At 42.9% G+C, this 20,850-nt stretch overlaps 1 long non-coding RNA gene across 1 annotated transcript; it reads right to left on the bottom strand.

Moving 5' to 3' along the window:
* Positions 1 to 11,281: 11,281 nt before the first annotated feature.
* LOC307185234 lies at positions 11,282 to 20,465 on the bottom strand. The gene is made up of 3 exons (XR_013827921.1): positions 20,407 to 20,465; positions 14,661 to 14,797; positions 11,282 to 11,681 (listed from the first exon to the last, which is right to left on the bottom strand). It is a non-coding gene; the product is annotated as an uncharacterized lncRNA (long non-coding RNA).
* Positions 20,466 to 20,850: the final 385 nt, after the last annotated feature.

Below are 20,850 nucleotides of genomic sequence, written 5' to 3'. Positions count from 1 at the left end.
GGAAAGGGAAGAGGAGAAGGAGAAGGAGGGGGAGAAGGTTTGTATTAGTGATGTGTGCCTCTCCTGGGTTTGAATCCTGATTCCTACTGAGGTTTAAATCTAAGGCTTAAATTCTCTAAGCCTTAGATTGCTCATCTGTAAATGGGATAACAACATAGGCAATATGCACAGATCACACAAAATTGATAAGGGGGGTGGGTTCCCTGGTGGCGCAGTGGTTAAGAATCCACCTGCCAATGCAGGGGACACGGGTCCGAGCCCTGGTCCGGGAAGATCCCACATGCCACAGAGCAACTAATCCCTTGCGCCACAACTACTGAGCCTGCGCTCTAGAGCCTGTGAGCCACAACAACTGAGCCCGCGTGCCACAACTACTGAAGCTCGCACACCTAGAGCCTGTGCTCCGCAACAAGAGAAGCCACTGCAATGAGAAGCCCGCACACCACAACGAAGAGTAGCCCCCGCTCGCTGCAACTAAAGAAAGCCTGCGCACAGCGAGGAAGACCCAATGCAACCTAAAATAAATAAATTAAAAAAAAATTGATACGGGGAATAAATAAGATCATTCATGTATAGTGTCTGAAGCACAATAAGCTCAATAATATTAAGTGTTTCTAAAAAGGTAAAGCAAAATGGAATAACAATGTCTACTTCATAGGTTATTGTGAAGATAAAATGAGAGCTCTTCGAAAACTAAAGTACCCTAAAAATGAGGCACTAGTTAAAATGTCAATTCATTTCCACTAGATGGCACTAGACATCACAAAATAGAGCTGAGCCCAACTAAACAAAGAGCTGAGGGAGGAAATACAGGATAGTTTTCATAGAGTTACTTACTTGGCCTAGTCCCACTTCCGTGATTATGCGGAAATGTGGATGAAGGGCATATGTTATTTCAAATGAGTGAACTACCTGCTTGGGCTTAGGAATCTTTTTGTTTGATGTAGACTGTATTTTCCAGACTAGACCTGGACTGAACCAGGGAGTATGTCACAGATCAACACTGACACACAGATATAGGAGGCAGAAAAGAAACAGATCTGCCAATGTACTAACTTGTTGTACCTCTTTGGGCAAATTATTTCTCATCTCTAAACCTCTCATTAAGGTTTGCTGAATAGCCACAAAAATTTGTATGTATTGTAGAATCAGTCAATATGTCAAAGGGAGTTTCTCAAGGGAAAAAAAAATAATCAGTAAATAAATGTTCTCATACTATACTAGTTACTTTTAGAGGTCATTGATGAATGAGTCTCAGAATAACCTTTCTTTTTTTTGCTAATTTCTTAAAATATTATTCTTGTAATACAAAATGATACTTTTAATTTTTTAAACACTGTACATGTTGTATTAGTTTGCTAGGGCTGTCCTAGCAAAATATCACAGACCAGGTAGCTTAAACAACAAAAATGTATTATCTTACAGTTCTGGAGGCTAGATGTCAAAGATCAAGGTTTGTTTCCTTCCGATGCCTCCGTCCTTGTCTTTCAGATGGCCATCTTCTCTCTGTGTCCTCACATGCTCATCCTTCTGTGTTGTCTGTGTCCTAATATCTTTTTATAAGGGCACCAGTCATATTGGATTAGGGTCCACTCTAATGACCCCATTTTAACTTAATTAAATCCCCAAATATGGTCACATTCTGAGGTACTTGGTGTTAGGACTTCAATGTAACTTTGGGGCAGAGACCCAGTTCAGCTCATGACACATGCACTGTTTGTTAAGAAAGTAGCAGTGGGCTGCTTGTACTCCATCCCTCCTGCCTCATTTTCCAATTCCTGGAAGAAACCAATTTGTACTCTTTTTTTTTTTTTTTTTTTGCGGTATGCGGGCCTCTCACTGCCGTGGCCTCTCCTGTTGCGGAGCACAGGCCCCGGACGCGCAGGCTCAGCGGCCATGGCTCACGGGCCCAGCCACTCCGCCACATGTGGGATCCTCCTGGACCGGGGCACGAACCCGCGTCCCCTGCATCAGCAGGCGGACTCTCAACCACTGCGCCACCAGGGAAGCCCCTCCAATTTGTACTCTTTTAACTAATTATTTGAGCAGTTAACTTCCCATCTCTAAATAATATGTATATAATGCTTCTTCTTGGTTTTTCAGGTTTAGATTTCATCCCTTGATTTTTACCATGAAAGACGTAACTCTGTCATACCTCCCATCACTCGCATTACCCACATACACACTTCTTCGCCTCCCATTCTCCCAAAATAGTGAATCATACTTTTGGATAAATCAATGACTGAACAACTTTGAACAACTTTGTTTTTCCTGAAGCCAATTACTGTCTTTTTTATTTGCTTAGTTTTCTATGTACTTGTTGCACATCAATCCCTAAACTTTACCCCTTTGATGTCAATCTCATCTCAATTACTGTAAGACGCATTTCTTATTCTATCTACTTCCTCCTCTAGAACCTGCCTCCAGGGGCCTCTTGCTTGTTCCATTCTGGATTGGCTGAACTCTAGGACTGCTATACTGCTGCCTACTAATTCCTTTGCTTCTCTCTTGGGTTGGAATTCCTGTTTCCTGGGTCCTATGTCTTCCTCTTTTTGGTCTACTTTCCCGTTGTGATGTCAGTTTAATATTTCAAAGATTTACTTATTCACCAAATATTTTTTGAGCTTGTGTCAGGCACAGTGCTAGTCACTAGGTTAGAGAAGTAAGAGAAATAGAAAATGTCACTGCCTATAGGCTCGTGATGTCCAGCTCTGTAACAACACAGTGGCCAATGTTATGTGAGTTCAGGGCAGGTGCATAATCACTTACAAACTGAATAACTGTCTTTGTTACAGATGCCATCATGGAGAAGATGGCAAGAGACAAAAATTTATTGAGTCCACTGTGTCCTAAGTTCTTTATGTACATGTTCTCATTTAATACTCCCAAGATTCTATTATTATAATACCCACTTTGTAGGGGGAAGGCAAAAGTGGAAGCTCTGAGATTAAGAGCTTGTAAAGTAACTTGCAGAGCAAGTATCTGACTGCAAAACTCTTTATAGCCATGTTATACTAAGAAATGAATGCATGCAAAACCAGAAATCAAGGTTTAATTCCTTCTTAACCAAAGAGCCATTTTGTTTATGCATGCTGGTGGTTTGTTGTTTTTTTTTTTTCTGTGGACCATACTTTTAGGTAAGCTAAGGTCCCGACTCGGTAGGAATCCATTTATTCATTTAACAAATATTTGTTGAGCAGTACTCTTCTAGGTGCTGGAAATATGCCATGAACCAAAAAAGAATCACTCCCCTTTAGGAACTGACATGAGGATGTCATAAATAAAATTATTTTTAAAGTCAAGTTGAGATAAACCCTATGGGGGAGGGAAAATAAGGCAGGCTAAGGAGAATAGAAAGGTGGGGCACTATGGTTTTATAGAATGGTCAGGGAAGGCACTTATGATATGGGGACATGTGAGCTGCAACAGAAGGAAGGGAAGGAGGGAGCTCCATAGATATGTAAGCAGAGGGAAAGGCAAGTGCAAAGGCACTAGGGTGGGAACAGGGTGGGGCTGGGGAAGAGTGAGTCAGGGGAGAGCAGTAAGAGACCAGCAGAGGCCTTGGCGGCTATAGTAAGAACTTTGGTTTCCTCCTAAGACAACGGAGGTGGGAAGATACTTGAGGGTTTTTGACATGATCCCCAGAAGACTCGGAAGTTTCATAGGCTACTCACTGCCCACCTCTGGCTCCCCTTTCATAGCAAAATTCACAAGGACTGTCTACACTCTCTGTCACCACTTTCTCACCTCATCCCTTCAACCAGGCCATTTGGGCTCTGGAACCCATCACTTCTCTTAAAAAGATCTTATCAGGGTCGTCAGTGACTACAATCTCGCCAAAGCTCATGATGATGCTCAGTCCTCCTAATTCCCAACCTTGCAGCGGCAACCCACATGGTTGCACTGCTGCTCCACAGTTCAGCAACCCCAGACTCTAGTTTGGTTTTCTTCCTCCTTCACTGGCTTGTTCCTTGTTCTCCATATCTGTCAGAGTTCTGCACATAGTAGTGCCCCAGGGCTCTGACCTCTGACCCACGCGGTACTCTTCCCCTGGGCTTTGGGTCAGCATACCATTGATATGCTGATGACTTCTGCATTTATATCTCTAGCTCCAAATTTGTAATTCCAACTGCCTTGTCTACATGTCCACTTGGAGGTCTAATAGGCACCCTCTCCAAACGTTCTTCATCATCAGAAATGGCATCACCACACACCCATCTGTTCAGGACAAAATCCCAGGAAGCATCCTTGATTCTTCTCTTCACTCCAATTGGTTCTGCCTCCAAAAGACATCCTGAATCTGACCACATCTCACCAGTTCCCTGTTAGCCACCAGTTCAAGCTGCCACCATCCCTTGCCTGGATTACTGTAAAAGCCACCGAATTTCTCCCCCACCCCACCTCCACTCTTACCTATCTCCTCCATTCTTCATCCAATCTCTTAAGACGTAAGTACCAGGGCCATGCCCCTGCTTAAAAGCCTCCACTGGCTTCCCACTGCAACAGGAACAAATCCAAACCCCTTATCATGGCCTACATGACCACACATGTTCATGACCTTGTGGTTCCATCTCCCTCCCCGTTCCCCCTCCCTCACCTAGGGCTCCAGCTGAACACACTGAGTTGGTTCCTGCCTCTAGTTTTCCACACTCGCTTTTCCTTGAGCCTGGAATACTTGTCCCCAGGGTCTTCACCAGGCTTCTTTCTCATCCTTCAGCTTTCAGCTCAACTACCTCTGAAAGGCCTTTCCTGACCTCCCAATGGAAAGTCGTCTCCCCACTCTCAACTCTCTAGCACTTAATTTTCGAAATTATTGTATTCACTTGTTTTGGAGTTCCCTCTGTTACCTCTCCCCCAACACCTACACTGGAAAGCTTCCAGACAGCAGGGACGCTTTTAAGTTCAGCCACAAACACTGCTTGGTACAGAGCAGATGCTGAAGAAACTGAGGTTGACTGAGAGCCCACAAGCTTATCCAGGGCTCTTACAAGGTTCTGGTTTGCTGCAGGGAGAGGTGGCCCTCTAACTGCTTACTCTCACCCTCAGCGGGGTGAGGAGATGGGGGGCTAGCCACCACCCCTCCTCTGCCTTCCCCTCCCCCCTCCTCCTTCCCCTCCCCCCTCCTCCTACCTGCTCTGTTCTTCCTCCTCTTACCCGCCTCTCCTTCACCCCACCCTGTCGCGTGTCTGACCCGAGGGCACGGGCGCTGGAGCGCAGGGACCCGACCGCGGGCCGCGGAGGGAGGATGGCGCTCGAGGCACTGCGCTTGGGGCTGTTGCTCCTGGTCTGCTGGGACTCGGCAGGTAACGCTCACCTGTGGGCCTGCCCCGCGGAGGACCGGCCGAGGAGTGACCGAGAGGGGGTCTCGCTGGCAACTGCCCCTGCCCGGGTCCGGGCGGCCTTGGCGTCCCTCCGCGCAGCCGTTACTGGCGGTTCCAGGCCCGCCCCGCGGTTGCCTAGGGACACGAACTTGGGGGTGTGCGGGGCTGGCGTTGTGAAGCCAGCAACCCTCTTTAGTCCCAGCATCTTCTTAGTGACCCTGCTGTCTGCTCTTTCTCTTTTAAAGCAGATTTCCTGGAGCCCAAGATCGGGAGTTGGGTTTTTATGTACCAGGGGCCCTACAGAGCCTCAGCGGGAGATGTACAGGAATCAGGAATTGTGAACGCCAAGGGCACCGGGCACTCTGGGGCTCATGAGAAAGGGGCCTTACTTAGTCCAGCCAGACATGATGCCCATTTAAAATGTAGTTAAGGGCTTCCCTGGTGGCGCAGTGGTTGAGAGTCCGCCTGCCGATGCAGGGGACACGGGTTCGTGCCCTGGTCCGGGAAGATCCCACATGCCGCAGAGCGGCTGGGCCCGTGAGCCATGGCCGCTGAGCCTGCACGTCCGGAGCCTGTGCTCCGCAATGAGAGAGGCCACAACAGTGAGAGGCCCGCATACCAGAAAACAAAAAAAATGGAGTTAAAGTGGTAACACCTAATGTCAAATTTTGCATTTATTACCTTGAGCCACAGAGGAAAAGAACATCGTGAATTATTGAGTTTCTTCTCTAACTTTTATTCGGTAGCTCCAAAGTTTCTCAAGCAATTCTATTAGCGTGGTCAGTTATGGAACCAGTACCAAATGTTCTCTGTGTGCCTGCTAGGAGAGGTGCCAGAACACAGCTGAACATACTTCTTAGGGGGGGTTCAAAGAAGCTAGGCATCGGAGGGAAAGGGAGACACATGGCCCGTATAAATCACAAGGTGAATTTTAAAAAACCCTTATGAACAAGAATTGACCTTTATTAACCCCATGCTTTAAAGTGTCTGTTTCCTTCTTGCAGCCTCTTTGAACACTCAGTTTGCTCACCCTTCAGAATACAGAACAGTAAGTAGGAAACCACTTGTATTGTTTCTACTGATACAGCGAAGCCCTCAAGAGTTTGGGTTGGGGGCTGGTTTTCAGGTCTGACCTGCCACTTTCGAAACAGTGGACTGCTTCTTTAGAAACCAGATTCTCAGGCAGGCTTTTTGACGGATCACGATGTAAAATTTGGTTGACAATAGCTCAGGCCTTGAAGGCCTCAGGGCTTTGTTTCCCTAATAGTTACACCTTGTACTAGACATTTAATGTATATTATCAAATTAAATTCTGTGTAAGCAAGCGAAGGTCGAGCAAATGAGAAGAAGCAAAAGCTAGTTATTCAGAGCTTGTTGAAGCAAGTGAATCAGGCATATCACCTGCATTTTGGCAGAGACTCAAAGGCAGAGGAGTGGGAAAGCTTTAAAGTGGGAAAAAGGGAAGGCATCAGGTGTGCCCTGATCAAGGCTGTTGGCATGGGGAGGCTGTAGGTGGGTAACTAAAGGCAGGAATCCTATGTGATTGGTTAGGAGGGCATATTGGCTTTCTCTGATTGGTCCTAAGTTGGAAGCAGGAACAAAAATTTAGGGAAACTATCAGTTATTAATCAAGGCCTGGCCATTTTGGCCAATCGTTACAGAGCTTACTCTTTGGCTTATTGGACTGTCACTAGAGATAACCATCTGACTTCTGACGAGTCTAATTTATAGCAGGTTGGCTTCTTGGGTTGGTTATTCTAAGTAATGGGTTGGTTTCCTAGGCAAGTTGCTACAGGTTATGGGTCAGAGTTCTATTTTAATATGTGGTCTGACACTGTCCATTTGTATATGCAGTCTCTCAGTTCTCACAATGACCTTGTAAGATAGATAGATATTATTATTTTACATATGGGGATATTGACCTCCGTGGGTTAGGTAACTTTGAGTATTCAATTCAGTGTAGACCTTTCCCAGGAAATCTTCCCACTCTGTTTTTTTTCCTCCAAAGCAGATATAAATGCACTTTCTCCATGCTTCCATTCAAACTATACTGCATCATCATCATCACCATGCTAGTGTAGGGAGGAAAAAAATCTTTCCTCTACCCTTCTAAGTTCTCAGCTGGGGCACCTATAACAAAGGACAGGTTAACAAGAGAAAAATAAACAAACGTTTATTAACAAGTGCATTGTGCATACACATGGGAGCACTCAAGAGATGAGTAACTCAAAGAGGTGGCTTTGAAATCTGCCTTATATAGCATCTTTACCAGAGAGCAATAAGTTTGTAGATAAATGACAGGACAAAGGAAAATGGTTTTAGGCTTCCAAGGGTGGCAAACAGTGGGAAGAAAAATAGTGGGAGGGAACTAATGAAGTAAGGTTTGTTTGCAGATTCCTCAGGTGCCATTTCTGGGCTGATAAGAGTCCAGAGTCATCTCCACTAAAGGAGAATTTATATCCTGCCTTTAGGCAGAAAAGGGGAAGAGAGAGAGAGCTGCATATTAACTGCCTTTAGCTCAAAGTAATTTTTATGTCATAGAGCCATATTTTGGGGGTGACATTCTGATTTTCTTCAACACTAAATGTTTAGATACCATTTACTATGTGCCAAGCACTGTTCTAAATTCTTTATATAGAATAAGTCATTTTTTTTTTTTTTGGCCACGCAGCAAGGCTTATGGGATCTTAGTTCCCCAACCAGGGATTGAACCCAGGCCCTTGGAACTGAAAGTGTGGAGTCCTAACCACTGGACAACCAGGGAATTCCCTCATTTAACTTTTCACAGCACTATGAAGTAGGTACCATTATTATCCCCTTGCAAGGTCACATGGAAATGGTGCAACTATGGGTCCAACCCAGGCATTCTGACTCCAGATTGGTGCTCTTCACTAGCCCATCATAGCACTGAATTGTAATAGCCTGTCTTCCCCTAGTAGGCGGTATACTCCTGTGGTCATGGATGATGTCTTATTTGTTATTTGATACCCAGTCTTCAGCACTTAATGGGTGCCCAATATTACTTTTGCTCAGATGACTCAGTTTTCTTGGGTTTCATTTTCTTTCAGAAAATGGGGGATAATAACAGTAGAAACTCAATCAGGCATCCTGCATTTAAGCAGACTCACATATGACCCTCTCCTTTCTCTCTGAACGATTCCCACAGCAGATCGATTACTCACTGGTTATAGACAGGTTACCTTCTTGCTTAACTACTCTCCTGTATTCCAGTAAAGCTTATTTTCCATCAGTGGTGTTATGTGCTGACCAAGACTCAGGTGTGTGTGTTCACAAGCCTATTATGCCAGTTGCCAGTCCTATTTTAATTAAAAGTGTAAAGACAGCATAAACATGAGTGTAGAGAAATAAAGCTGTTTATATGAGAAATGAGTCAAATGATTTTGAAAGACTTGCTGAAAGACAAAATGCTAAAAAATTGAATTAGGTGTAGGTAAAACAACTGAAAATAATTGGGGAATTAATTTTTAAAATTGTATATTGCCTTGCTGTGCCAGTGTCTATAAAGTCTCACCATATTTAAAAAGGGGCAGTTTTACCCCCCAGCAGACATTTTGATTGTCATGACCAGGGAGTTGTCACTGGCATCTAGTGGATAGAGAACAGAGATGCTACTAAATATCCTACAGCGCACAGCCTCACACAGCAAAGAATTATCTGGTCCAAAATATGAATGGGGTTGAGAAATTCCATTTTAAAGAAATCAAAACAAGAAATCATAGGTGATTTATTGTGGGTATGATTTTTGCAGTCTTACTACACAAAACTCTAGTTGAAACATTCATAGGAAAAGTCTTATGTCTTGTGTCAGGTAGGATTAGATTCAGCTGCAAGAAACAACGACTCAAAATAACAGCTCACAGAGCTGCCATCTTAGGATGTGGCTTTTGTCTTCCTGGTCTGTAAGATAAAAAGTAGAGCTCCATGCACCCAGGAGCAGGATGGAGGAATGGACAAAGGAGAATAAAAGTTGGCAGAAGCAGAGGACAGGTACCAACTTTCTTTTAAAGGAGGTTCCCAGACACTACTACACAATAATTCCACTGGTATCCCATCAGCCTGACCTTGATCATGTGGTCATACCTAGCTGCAAGGGAGGTTATCTTAGTGTAGGTAGCATTACAGCTGGCCATGTGCCCTGTCTTTGCCTTACATCAAAAGAGTGGCAATTTTATTTTCATTTATATGTTTTAAGATAAAATATTTAGGGTATGTTATATTTTTTGTTACTGTTTATGTGCTTTAATTGACTTTTTCAGTTAAATGACCAAGAACCACTTGTCCCAATCTCATTGGATAAGAGGGCATCTACTCTCCTGTGGAAGCCCTGGAAGGCATCATCTTAGTGAGCCTGGAGCTGCAAGAAACACATCAGGCTCCAAAATGGAGATAGAGGGCTGAACAGAGGATGGAAAGGGTCAAAAAATTTCTTTACTTCCGAGTTTGGCCCAAGGCCAGCCCTGCTTAGCACCTTATAAATCCAGATAATGTCAGTAGAAGTGTGTAATTCATTTATTAAGAGTGCTAAACAGTGTGACTTACTCTGAAGTGAGGAAAGGTAATCACTATTTACTAAAACATACACGCACACACAAAACAGAAATACAGCAGGCCATATATTTAACCTGTTATTAAAGTGGGACTCTGCACACCATGGTGTGACCATTGTGACCATTTCTAGTCCTGGCCCTGCTAGAGACTAGTGGCTGTGCACAAGACATGTTACCTATCTGGCCTCAATTCCATGAAATCTGAGGGTTGAGTTCCATGACCCCATATCGGTTTCTTAGGGCTGCCATAATAAAGCCACAAACCGAGTATCTTACACAACAGAAATGGATTGTCTCACAGTTCTCAAGGCTAGAAGTCCAAACTCAAGGTGTTGGCAGGGTTGCTTCCTTCCGAGAGAGGAAGTTCTCTTCCTCTCGCCTAGTATCTGGTAGCCTCAGGCATTCCTTGGCTTGTAAATGACATTCTCTCCATGTCTTCACACAATCTTCCCTCTGTGTGTGACTCTGTGTCCAAATTTTCCCTTTTTATAGGGACACCAGTCATACTGGATTAAGGCCAATTCTACTCACCTTAAGTTGATTACCTATATAAAGACCCTATTTCCATATATGGTCACATTCTGAGGTACTGGGGGTTAGGACTTTAACCTATCTTTCTGGGTGGACACAATTAAACCTATAACCACCCCTGAGATCTGATTCTGAACGTACTGCTTTCTTTAATGCTGTTGCTTAAATGCCAGTATCTTAAAAGTCCAGACAGGATTCCCAAGTGTGTCTGGGCATTATGCCCAGGGACTAGGTGGAATGTAACAGGACATTCTCATGGAGGTGGTAGTGAAGAGCAAATTATGAAGCTGGAGGATAGTAAAGTAGGTTTGGTGACATGTCTTGGACTTTCATTTAAAAATCAGCCAGACAGAACCTTCCTCTGAGGTCCTTTTCTTACATAGCAGGTTTTGACCCATTGCTTCAATACTGCATCTGATTTTTGCATTAGAAAAACTTTTTTTGTGTGTGGAAAATAGAAATCTTTCTGTAGGCCGTTTCTAGGAAATCTAGGGAAACTTGGGACTTTGTCCTCCCCTCAGCTATTTTGTGATGAGAACGTCTCAAGTTATTCTCCAATTTCTGTCTTCCCTTCCCTTTTCTAGCCAAACTGCGATCAGTATAAATTACCAGGATGTCCCAGGGACTTTAACCCCGTGTGTGGAAGCGACATGTCCACGTATCCCAATGAGTGTACTCTGTGCATGAAAATCAGGTAACAATTTTACAGTATAAACTAGCCAAGTTTTCTTTAGTTCTTATCTTGCATTTTTATTACTTAGGAAGTTGTGACTCTTGGAGATAAGAATCAAATGAGACATAAGTAGTTCTATTTTAAGACTGACATTTAAAAAGACACAGACTCCTTCAGTACATTTTCTAAGTCAAGGTTAGAGAACGAGGTGAGTGATTAATCAATTATAGACCAAATAATGAAGTGATGTTACTATCCAGGGATGGGTAGTTTCCCAAAATTAAGAATATATGTAGTAGTCAAACTCTGTGGAGTAGTAAATGTTCTATGAAATTCAGAGGGCATGTACAGGCGACCTACACAGCCTGCACTACTGGTCAGAAAACAGATCTGTTAGAATGCTCAGTAATAAGTGTATTGATATTATACCTGATGCCCTTCATGTAACATACCTGACCAGCTCAGGTGATCATGACTCCCCCTCCAGGTATGCTGCTTTGTATTTCAGGGGTCCATTCTCTGAACTCAGTCTTCAGGAAATTACTAGGTCTTCTCAGAGTGATTCTTTGGGGATAGTTCCTTGTGCCACTGGGTTAGGAAAAAAATGGCAGAGTTGGGCTTTCGCCCTCATAATTTCCTAGATTTAGCTTTAAAAATGACTAATTAAGTGTCACCCTGGAAAGAATCTAATGTATAATGACATGGCTCTTTTTAATACAAAGAGGCGGACAGTTTCAATATGGTAGGTAATAAATGTGTTTTTATGGTTGTTCATTTTGCAGGGAAGATGGTCATGATATTAAAATAATCCAAAGTGGACCATGCTAATGGAACAGTTCACAGAAGAGAAATTGGAGAAACCACCTTTAACTGCACACTAAATGCATTTCATCTTCCCTTTTTCTCTTTTCCTATGTTACTTTGCGTGAAATACGTTAACCCACATTTTCTGAGATGAGGTATGGAAGAGAGCCATGGACTGTGGCTAATAATTAAAACAAACAAACAAAAATACTTGTTTCTTGGCTTTTGCCCCTTGAGTTAAGATTATTGCCCAGATGACTTACGTGCTGCTTTATTTAGCTGGAATAAAATCAGCATCATATTCAATTACCACTATTCCCTGTTGAATATCCATTCTCACTCAGCAGCCTCATGTGGCTCTTTCCCTCTGAGGCAAAAGTGAATTTCACTAAGGGAGAAGTGGAGTCATTTTTTTAGAGGGCAAAGTTTATTCTCCTTCCCCATTTCCCTAAATCTTGGATAGGTAATGTATGTGTAACTGGTACAGTGTTCTGCACAGAGCAAATAATGTGAGATGAGACTTTACTCTGAGCTGGTAGAGTCTAAGAATCATGCAGGTAAAAATACTTATAAGATTCCATAACTCCTTTCAAAACAGTGTTCCTTCAGGGTTAATGCAGGAATTTGCCTTTTCCCTTTTTTTAGGACACTGATTCTCAAGCCTGGGCGATTATCCCCCAGGGGACATTTGCGACTATATCTGGAAGCATTTTTGGTGTCACAACTTGAAGGGTGGGTGCTCCTGACATATAGCGGGTAGAAGCCAGGGATGCTGCCAAAGACATCCAGCTCCCAACAACCAGGAAATTTTCAGTCCAAAATGTCAGTAGTGCTGAGGTTGAGACATCCTGTCTTAGAGTTTGATGCAACATAAAGAACAGACATAGTAATAACAAAAGTGACCAAAGGTTAATTTAGAAAGATAGTGTTTTCCAGATAGAGGATTTTGAGTCAAGTCCTGGGTTTAAGTGCATTCCAGGGCCAGGAAACTGTGAGACCGTGAGGCAAGAGGTGGCTGGGAGAGTGTGTAGTGAACAGAACATGGCTTTGGGGGGTGGGCTAAACGTGAATTTGAATTCTGATTCCAACACTTACTTGAGCTTCTGTTTTCTTATCTGGAAAAGGGGGATAATGCTCAACCCATGGAGCTGCTGTGAGGAAACTGCTCAGCACAGCACTTGGCACATGGAAACCACTGAAATAGGCACTGTTACTTAAGTACCCCTCTTAGGGAGGAAGAAACTGAGGCCTGCAGAGGCAAACCAACTTGTCCAAGGTTATAGAATACATGCAAAACAGTCTGGACTAGAAGCCTGGTCTCTGAATTCCCAGACCTCTGTTCTTAAAAGAAATAGAGGCAATGAAGTGGGAAGTTGTATAACATAAATGTGCCACAATTACATTATGTCCTGTAGTTATTTTTGGCTTAAAAGTTTTATAAAAGTGATGTATGATTTTCAGAAAGTTAAAAAAGTACACAGAGGGCTTCCCTGGTGGTAGAGTGGTTAAGACTCCGCCTGCCAATGCAGGGGACACGGGTTCGAGCCCTGGTCTGGGAAGATCCCACATGCTGTGGAGCAGCTAAGCCAGCGTGCCACAGCTATTGAAACCTGTGAGTCTAGAGCCCGTGCTCCGCAACAAGAAAAGCCACCGCAATGAGAAGCCAGCACACTGCAATGAAGAATAGCCCCCACTCGCCTCAACCAGAGAAAGCCCACGTGCAGCAACGGAAGACCCAACGCAGCCAAAAATAAATAAATAAATTTATTTAAAAAAACCCACAGAAATATATTTAAAAATTGAAAGTCTTTCCCATACTAGCCTCCAGAGGTAACCAATATTAACCTTTCGGAACACAGTCTCCGTAAGTATGTGGTGTATATAAAATCACACACAGAAACACACCCCTGCCCTATAAACTTGCTTCTCTCCTTATATTTGTTTTTTACGTCAATATATGTAGTTTGTTCTTTTTAAAAGCTACACTTAAAAGTATTTTATTGTGCCATAAGTTACCCAGCTCTATTGATCTGTAGTCAGATATTAGGAGTCTCGTGGCTGAAACTGGAAGAATCCCAATTCAAACTAGCCTTAGGTAAGGAGGAAATTGGCCCATTTAGTCATATTTGCAGAAGAGTGGGGGGATGGGGCGGGGGCGCGTTAGCCTCAGAGGGTGCCTGGGACCAGGGCCTCTAACCCATCAGGATTCCCTGTCTCTTCGTGTCTCATCTCTGTTTATTTCAGCATAAACAGCTTCCTTTATAGACTAGCTTTACCCCCTGTGTGGGAGGCAGAATTGGCGGCTCCAGATCGTATCCCAGCAGCTTCCTGACCTGACAGGAGATGACTCTTTTGTAACAGCTCCAGGTGAAAAAGTCTGCCTGAGTCACAGCCCCACCGCCTCACTACCTGAAAAGAAAATGACCCTTTTCTGGGCCAAGACAAATCGGTTCATGCTGGATCACACACCCACCCTTCAGGCCAATTGCTGTAGTCACAGGAAGTACGGTGATATGTGATTGGTTCAGCTGAGATGAGCACTTGGGTGCAATGTTCCCAGAGGGAAAAATTCAAGAAGACAAAATATCAGTAGATGTTAACTATAGGCTGCTTACAGTTTTTAATGATTATAAAACTGTTTCAGAGAATATCCTTATAAATACATTCTTGGCACTTGAATGTATATATGTATATATACACATGATGAAAATAACTTAAAAATATTTAGAATAAAATTATGCTCATGTAGCATACACTAATCACCTGTTTTGCCCAGCAGCTCTTCCTTCTTCTGCTCCAAAAAAGCACTGTTTCTGCTTCCCACTCTCCTTCTCCACTCCACTCCAGACTTCTGGCCGAATGGAGCTGCCGCCTTCTTACAAGATCCTGTATCCCTGACCCTGGTGATAGGCTGAAGGGTGAGCACCTGGTCCAAATTAGACCAGTCATGACCAGTAATAATTCCCCCTACCCTGGTCACAGAGGTTGGTCTGCAGTGGGTTTCTGACCATTCAGAGTCCTTCCTCAGAGAAGAGCCCTTTTCCTTTTAGGTGGTGGGATTGAGAGTCTTTGTCAGTGAAAGCTGCTGGAAGCCATGATCCCTCACTACAGAGAAAGACTGCGGTAGGACAGCATGAGGCCAACATGCCATGGAGAGCAGAGACCCGAGACCCAGAGAGTCTTGGTGGAGCTCAACATTCTGGTTCCAACATAAAAGACTCAGAATTGCCAAACTAATACTGAGGAAAAAGAACAAAGCAGGAGGCATAACCCTCCTAGGCTTCAGACAATACTACAAAGCTAAAGTAATCAAAACATCATGGTATCAGCTCGAAAAGAGACATATGGATCAATGGAACAGAATAGAGATCCCAGAAATAAATCCACAAACTTAGGGTCGGTTAATCTTTGACAAAGGATGCAAGAATATATGATGGGGAAAAGATGGTCTCTTCAGCAAATGGTGCTGGGAAAGCTGGACAGCCACATGTAAATCAATAAAGTTAGAACATACCCTCACACCATACACAAACATAAACTCAAAATGGATTAAACACTTAAATATAAGACATGACACTGTAAAACTCCTAGAAGAGAACATAGGCAAAATATTCGATGACATAAATTGTATCAATGTTTTCTTTGGTCAGTCTCCCAAGGCAATAGAAATAAAAGCAAAAATAAGCAAATGGGACCTAATCAAACTTATAAGCTTTTGCACAGCAAAGGAAACCATAAACAAAATGAAAAGCCAAACTATGGACTGGAAGACAATATTTGCGAATAATGCAACCAACAAGGGCTTAATTTCCAAAATATACAAACAGCACATACAATTCAATAACAAAAACCAAACAACCCAATCGAAAAATGAGCAGAAATCCTAAATAGACTTTTCTCCAAAGAAGACATACAGATGGCCAAGAGGCACATGAAAAGATGCTCATCATTGCTAATTATTAGAGAAACGCAAATCAAAACTACAATGAGGTACCACCTCACACCAATCAGAATGTCCATCATTAAACAGTCAGCAAACGGATTTCCCTGGTGGCACAGTGGTTAAGAATCCACCTACCAATGCAGGGGACATGGGTTCGATCCCTGGTCCAGGAAGATCCCACATGATGTGGAGCAGCTAAGCCCATACACCACAACTACTGAGCCTGTGCTCTAGAGCCTGGGAGCCACAACTACTGAGCCCACGTGCCACAACTACTGAAGCCCACACACCTAGAGCCCGTGCTCCACGACAAGAGAAGCCACCACAATGAGAAGCCCACACTCTGCAATGAAGAGTAGCCCCCACTCGCCGCAACTAGGGAAAGTCCACGTGCAGCAACAAAGACCCAATGCAGCCAAAAATAAATAATATAATAAATAAATATTTAAAAAGTCTTCAAATAATAAATGCTGGAGAGGGTGTGAAAAAAAGGGAATCCTCTTACACTGTTGGTGGGAATGTAAATTGGTGCAGCCACTATGGAGAACAGTATGGAGGTTCCTCAGAAAACTAACAATAGAGTTGCCATGTGATCCAGCAATCCCACTCCTGGGCATATAACCAGACAAAACTCTAATTCAAAAAGTTACATGCACCATTATATTCATAGCAGCACTATTCACAATAGCCAAGACATGGAAACAACCTAAATGTCCATCAACAGATGAATGGATAAAGAAGACGTGGCACATATATAGAATGGAATATTACTCAGCCATAAAAAAGAATGAAACGATGCCATTTGCAGCAACATGGATGGACCTAGAGATTATCATATCAAGTGAAGTAAGTCAGAAAGAGAAATACAAATACCATAGGATAACACTTATATGTGGCATCTGAAATACAACACAAATGAATATATCTATGAAACAGAAACAGACTCAGACATAGAGAACAGACTTGTGGTTGCCAAGGGGAAGGGGAAGTGGGGAGGGAAGGATTGGGAGTTTGGGATTAGCAGATGCAAATTATTATATATAGGATGGATAACCAACAAGGACCTACTGTATAGCACAGGGAACTGTATTTAATATCCTGTGATAAACCATAATGGAAAAGAGGATGAAAAAGAATATATATACATATATGTATAACTGAATAACTTTGCTGTACAGCAGAAATTAACACAACACTGTAAATCAAGTACACTTCAATAAAATTTTAAAAAGTCTGGTTCCAGGCATTAGGGTTCCTGGAGCACCCTTGTTTTCTACCTTGCCATGGCTCATTCTTAGTTGGTCAACTTTTCCTTTGAATCTGTGAGCTGGCCCGCTGCCCATTCAGGATCCCCCCCACACCTTCCTTTTTATTTTTCTTCTCCTTCTTCTTCCACTTTGTCCTCTTCGTCCTCCTCCTCTCCTTCTTCTTGTTTGCTTGTAGCAGTTTGAGTTGGGTTGTTAAAAGAAACTCATCTACTAATAAATTCAAGCAATTCTTAAGTGTGTGAGGTGATAAAACAATTATTGCCCACTACAGTGAGCATGGAAGACTTTTATATTCAGGAAAAAAACTGATAATAATGGTATTTCAAAAAGAAACTCAAATGTGTAAACATGTGTTATAAGGATTTTGTTGCAGTGTTTTTTTAAAATATTTATTTATTTATTAGGTTGCATGGGGTCTTCTTTGTGGCAGGCAGGCTCCTTAGTTGCAGCACGTGTGCTCCTTAGTTGCAGCTCCAGGGCTCCTTAGTTGTGGCATGCAAACTCATAGTTGTGGCATTCATGTGGGATCTAGTTCCCTGACCAGGGATTGAACCAGGGCCCCCTGCATTGGGAGCACAGTCTTATCCACTGTACCACCAAGGAAGTCCCTGCAGTATTGTTTTTATGACACTGAACTATCAATACTTCTGTGCTTTTCTGTACAACCTTCTATTATTATAAAACACCTATACATATACATCCTGTAAACTTGCTTTTCTCCCTTATATTAGGTTTTCATATTAATGTACAGTTTCCTCTTTGTAAAAGCTACATAGTGTTCCATTATATTATTGTGTCATAATTTATTCAGTCTCTGTTCTGTATTTGAATTGTTTATGAGAATTCTCTTGGTTGAGTATAGTTCCCTGTGCTATAACGTAAGTCCTTGTTGGTTATCTATTTTATATATACTAGTGTGTATATGTTACTACTTCATTTTAAGAAGAACGTTATTGTATTCTATTATACAGACATACAATGATCTATTTATGCAGTTCCCCTGTGATGGACAGTTAGGTTATTTTTCATTTTCCACCATCACAAATAATGTTTCACATATATCCTTCTTTATTTTTGCAAGCAATGTGTAGGATAAATTCGTAAGACTGGAATCACTTGGTTGGAAGACAAATAAATTTAAAATGTTTCTTTTTAAAGAAAGTTTCAAAGTTTAAAGAAAGTTTAAAGTTTCAAAATTTCTTTCTGAAAAGGTTGTGCCTATTTACATATTCTCTGTGGTAAACTAGTGCCTGGTCTTCTTTTCTTTTTGTGCAATGGAAGCAGTGCTGCCCAAATATGCTCACTCAGAGTTGTACTGAAAACTCAGATTTGTATCCATCCTTTGTTGAAGAAGTCTCTTTTTTTACCCTCTTAAAAAGGTTCTCATTATGAAAGTGATATGTAATCATTAGAGTCATCCAAAGTAAGTGGAGAAAAGAATAGCCCACCAGTCCATGGAGAGTTCTGAAATAGAAGCTCCTAGAGGACAGAGTTCTCGCCAGTCCTGCTCATCATGGTATCTTCAGTGCCTGGGACAATGCCTAGCACAGTGCATATTTGTTGATTAAAGGAAGAAAAAAATAGCCCAGGAGGCTTCACAAAATAATGACAACAAAACCACTAACCTCCCTGAATTCCCTTCTTCCTTGAAAACAGGCAAATATACAACCCACACACCACAAAGGAAACAAGGTTTTGACTCTTGGCCAACAGTGAATTGCAATTTTTTCCTTCATTATTCTGAAAAAGGGACTGAATGTCCAGGTGATCTTGAACGATTCTTGGAGTGTACCTCAAACTTGGTTTAGGTCTTTTGTTAAGTATCCAGTTTATATCTGATTATTCCCTTAATTATGCCATGAACATTTGTGGATATCATGTACCGAGCACTGGGTCTACAGTGATGAACGAAATGTAGCCCTGTTCATGCAGAGCCTATAGGATCACATTCTTAAGTTCCTCTGAAAAGCAAACAACTCTCACTTCTGGAAACTAAAAACCCGATGTCTGCTATAAACTATAAATTCCATGAGGCTAGAACACTTACCTGTCATCTTCTCTACTATATTCCTAGCTTGACGTACAGTAGGTGTTTAATACCTATTTGTGGGCTGGCTACCTTAAGTCAGTTCCATTCTGTTGGCTTCAATATTCTATGGCCAGATTTAGGAAGGTAAGAGTATTTTGAACAGCAGGAGAGTCTGAAAATCAGGCAGTAAAGCAGGTTGCAACAGTCAGAAAGAAATCACTCATATTCAACCTCCAGGGACAGCCACTTCCTCACCAGGTGCAGGACGTGCACCAAGGCCATGAGCCTTGACATAAGTGATCTACGTCCTAGTTTATTGGAATATTCGATCAACAATATTTATTTTTAAGTAAGTACTTGTTTTTTTTGTTTTTTTTTTTTTTTGTGGTACACGGGCCTCTCACTGTTGTGGCCTCTCCCGTTGCGGAGCACAGGCTCCAGACGCGCAGGCTCAGCGGCCATGGCTCAGGGGCCCAGCCGCTCCGCGGCATGTGGGATTTTCCCGGACCGGGGCACGAACCCTTGTCCCCTGCATCGGCAGGCGGACTCTCAACCACTGCACCACCAGGGAAGCCCAGTACTTGGTTTCATTTGGGTTTTTAAGGTATTGGGGTGGCCAATATAAAGTTATTTTGACACACTTGTTGTTTCTTGGCTAAACCAAACACTTTCTGCCTGTGAAGCCCAAGTATTAAATACATATTCCTAGAGTTTGAATTAGTACAGACTGAAGTATAACTGGACCAATGTCATTTACAGATGAGTAAACCGAGGAGCAACTGGGTTGAGAGTTGCCCAAAATGGCATTGTCTCTCTGGATCTGATCAGTAGACATCAAGTTGGTAATTACCGCTAATCACTGGCTTGGCATTAGCTTTCAGTTTTGTAATTTCCCCTTCCCCCGCTTTAGGAGCAGGCAAGGATAGCAGAGAGCTAGAGATGATAGTTGGGAAGTACAATTGCAAAATTCCTTGGGGCATGAGGGATTCTTTCTAATAGTCTCTATCAGAGTGAAACGCTCAACTGAGACGGCAAGAGAAACCACAAGACAGAATTAGATTAGATTAGGATTAGAGCCATGAACCTGATACAGTTACTTGTGGCCTTGGTTGGCTTTCTGTATCCTCAGCTCTGATGAGCTGCGTTGCTGGGCTGCACCCCGCAGGCCTGCACCCTTGTAGTTGCCCAGCCTCGAGACTGAATAAAGACCCGGGAGACAGTGACAGAGCCATCAACCGTTTATCCCGTTTATCAGACAGGGGAGCTTACGTGTCAGAAGCAAAAGGGTCCTGGAGTGACACCCTACGGTGGACGGCTGACTGCAGGCGGGACATGGCGGGAGAAGGAGGCTACCATTAATAGGGGGAAGTGACGTCGGTTTGGCTCGTCAGTTACCAGGGAAACCAGCGGTTGCCGCAGGGGCAAGCGCACAATTAGTTACTGATTAAGTCCTGTAATTAAGAGGATTGGATAGTCCTGTGAGTGAAGCAGGGACCGGTCGAGCAGGGGATGCACAGAGGAATAGAAGAGCCATCTTGAGTGGCCTGACCATACATGCATCTCGAGAAGTGTGTGCCCCATCTTTTACTCTGCCCTCGCATGCCCTAGAGTAGAGCACTCTACTCCACCAGTGCTGGTCAAGCAGATCTCTCTGGACCCTTCAGATTATCTCCTTAGAGTAGTCTAAAATGCAAATCCCACTAAAATATGCGG

This window comes from Stenella coeruleoalba (assembly GCF_951394435.1).
Source record: "Stenella coeruleoalba genome assembly, chromosome: 4".
In the NCBI taxonomy this organism is placed as follows: domain Eukaryota; kingdom Metazoa; phylum Chordata; class Mammalia; order Artiodactyla; family Delphinidae; genus Stenella; species Stenella coeruleoalba.
The sequence above is the reverse complement of the archived record's forward strand: the minus strand, read 5'-3'. Positions and strand labels throughout refer to the sequence as shown.